The sequence below is a fragment of the Cyprinodon variegatus genome, unplaced genomic scaffold, assembly GCF_000732505.1.
Source record: "Cyprinodon variegatus isolate N-32 unplaced genomic scaffold, C_variegatus-1.0 Scaffold1022, whole genome shotgun sequence".
NCBI lineage: Eukaryota > Metazoa > Chordata > Actinopteri > Cyprinodontiformes > Cyprinodontidae > Cyprinodon > Cyprinodon variegatus.
The window spans coordinates 90,136-93,852 of NW_015151475.1; positions in this window are offsets into that span (position 1 = coordinate 90,136).

The following is a 3,717-nucleotide window of genomic DNA, read 5'->3' on the forward strand; positions in this document are numbered from 1 at the left end:
AATCCAGGAGAACCCAACCTGCCAAAGATCTGCTAGCTTGCTCCCTGAAGAATCTGGAAGAGAAACTCAAACCTGGTGATCTGCAAGCTCTAAACTAAGCTCAGCCTCCACCAAGCCCTCAGCCTGCCGCCAGCCTGTGAACCCTCCTGGTTCCCCCTTCTGCCGCTCTGCTCAACCTCCAGAACAGTAAACCCAGTCGTCACCAGCCCTGGACCTGATTACCCCCTGACCTGTTTTTGTTCTCATTATTTATTACCGGTAAACCTTTTAACTTTTTCCCTGCCTCCTGGTTGTGTTTCTGCATATGGGCTTGAATCCGAAACCCATCATGACAGTATTGCTGCTCACATTTGTAAGCTGATATTTATCATGGCAGAATTCTTAAACAGCTTATTCCACACTGTTTTGGGAGTATCTTTTTGTCAGAAAAAAAGAATAAACACCAGTGCTTTTAGACTTTACATAGTCAGTGCACACATGATTTGGTATGAATTCTGTTTCCCCCTTCAATTAATAATGCACATCCAAAACTGTATAGCAGACCCAATACTGAATAACTGCTAGAAAATCTGATTTGAAATTCCCGTTAGATGTTGAGTAAAGTGATAATTACATGTTGATACTTCTATAATCGTAAAATCAAAATGATTTAAGCTCATCTCAATTGTATCTTTTCAATTGAGTTGTTCAAAAATCTCATCCCCGAAAAAAAGAGCCCTGTTAAACAATATAAGGTTAAATTGTTCTCACTTTAGGGTCATATTATAAAAATACAGCCCCTTTTTACTGAAGGCCCTGGGATTTTTAAAGGCCTAGGATAAGTATTACCCAGGTAATAGGTGATTCAAGGTAGTTGACCAGCATGCTTTCCCATTATTTTGGAAGCCCTGCAAAAATTTGCCTGGCTGGTGGAAATAAGAACATACAACTTGCTCCCCCTTTACTTCCATTGCAACTAGCTATAACTAAATCCCTAGGCATAAAAAGTTTATTGGACATTTTATTTTTTTGTAAAATAACCACTAAAAACAGATTTAAAATTTATTTTTCTTATCTTGTAATAGTAACCGTGTAATTCTCAGATATCTTCTGCACAAACAGAAAAAAAATTTAGTTAAAATGTTCATCAGGTTTCATAAGAGTGAGTTAGTTGCCCATGCTGTGGATTTATGCATAACACTGGTCATATGTAACAGTACAGGTTACTCTTCAGATTTTAAAAGACAGTTGGCGTCTCTACCAGAGCACGGTTAAAGAGGCAAAAAGGGAATATTTGGCAAATATCATTGCTTCAAACAGTCATAACCCACGTGTTTTATTTAACACCATTGATTTTGTGCTTAATATTTCTCAGAAGGCCTGTTTGGAAGCTTCTCCTGATGTGTGTGATGATTTTATGCGTTTCTTTATTGAAAAGGTTGGTAGTACCAGGGCTCTTATCACAGCTCCTGACTCTGACCCTTCAATTTCAGTCCCTTGCTCGGCTACTTTCAATCAGTTTGAGCCTGTGACTGTCTTACTGTTAGAGGATGTGGTTCGCCACATTAAGCCATCAGGTTCCCCCCAGGATGCTGTGCCTCCACGACTTTTTAAAGATATTTTACCTAGCATAGGGCAGCCTGTTCTTGNGGTACATATCCCTGTAACAGAGATAGATTAATCACATCTAAAATGGAGGAGGAGATCAAAGGGAATACCTCCTTATATAGTCTCAAGATTTATATGATCCAACAATAGATCTCTATACTGATTGATGCTGAGTTTATCCTTACTTTTCCAATTCTTGAGGATAGTTTTCTTTGCGATACATAATGCAGTAAAAGCTATGGAAACTGATTTTTTTTCCAGAGAGCTTCCCTCAAAGTCACCCAGCAAACAAACTGAAGAGGAAAGTGAGATCCTGATTGCAATTGTAGACCTGAGGGATTCTGTAGAGAGCAGTTAATTGGTATTATTATAGATTTAGGCCAATTTATAAAGTAATCTGAGACTTTTGAGAATGATTCTAGTAATGGAATTACTTGAGAGAGGCAAGTGTTTGACTGCTGGAGATAAAGTAATACATCGTCTGCGTAAATACTAATTTTATGCTGTATTTTCATGCCTTTATACCTTTAACCACAAAAGCTCTAAGATGTTTGATATTTTTTCTGACACAAGTTGTTGGGAAGCTGTATAATATTTTTAGCCAATTTAATAATAATAATAATAATGAATTTTATTTATTACGCACTTTACATTTGAATTCAAATCTCAAAGTGCTACAGTTCAAAAAGGGAAGATTAAAACGAAGGTTAAAAGACCATAACATTAAAACAGAGTAAAAGACAATCATTAAAATCAATACATTTGAAGGCATACGTAGCCTATTATAAAATCTAAAAATCAGCAATTGAAAACATTTCTAAAAAGAAAGTTTTCAATTTTTTCTTAAAACAGTCCACCGTCTGTGGGGCCCTAAGGTTGTCTGGGAGGGCATTCCACAGACGGGGAGCTGTGGCTCCAAAGGCCCTGTTGCCCATTGTTTTAAGCCGTGTCCTGGGTGGGGCCAGACGGTGCTGTTGGCCTGACCGGGTCCGGGAAGAGGGGTGTGGTGTGAGCAGTTCAGTGAGATAGGTTGGGGCCGCACCGTGCACACAGTGATGGGTGTGCAGAAGAATCTTGTACTCTATACGGGCGTGAATAGGGAGCCAGTGCAAAGTGTGAAGGATGGGAGTGAGTGCTGGTGTTTCCTTACCCTCATCAGGACCCTGGCAGCGCTGTTCTGTACATACTGGAGCTTCTGAAGGCTCCTGCCAGAGAGCCCAATGAGGAGAGCCGTAATCCAGGCTGGAGGAGACAAAGGCGTGGACGAGCTTCTCTGCAGCAGGGAGGGATAGGGAGGGGCAGAGTTTGGAAATATTACGGAGGTGAAAGAAGGAAGTTTTGCAGATAGAGGTCACATGATTGTCAAAGGAGAAGTGGGGGTCAAGCTTGACCCCAAGGCTTGTAACAGAGGGAGACAGGGGAATGGTAGGACCACAGAATGAAACAGATGTCACGGCCCTTTTCCTCTGACCTGCAGGAGCGGTTCCTCCTGTAGGCAGAGGCGGGTCTTACTAATTGGAGCCCCTTGGGCTCCCTATATAAGTTGGGCTCCACTAACACTCTCTCTCTCTCTCTGCTCCTCCAGGTACTCCCTTTGTTGTTTGGTTCAGTTTGGTTTTGGTTAACACTCAGACCCATTCTCACATTCATGTTTACCCACTCATACACTGCACACACTAAATATTCTTACATACTTACATCTCATCCCTGTTTTATTTATTTAAAGTTACTTATAGGTTACAATAAACTATTGATTGGCCTAAACCGTTATGTGTCCTGTTAGAAAAGAATTAGAAGAGTTAAATAAGTGGATTATGCAAGCAAAAAATAGGGAAAGCCAAATACAACAGAAGAAGGATAGAAAGACAGCTACAATTGCTGCTGTAAAAGTTAAAGCTGATGAAGAAACTGTTGTTTCCCATATGCTTCCTCAATATCCTGACCCTAATCAAATTCAAGGGGGTGATGGGGTTCAAGCAGTGGCATCAGCTGCGCAGGAAGGTGGAGATAAACCCCATCACGGTGAATGTGAACACAGCCATGTCACTGTTCCTCCTCCAGTGGCCCCACCATCGTGTGGTGATATTGGAGGAGCAGGAGCAGGAGCAGGCCCCCTGTCCGTGTTGTCCT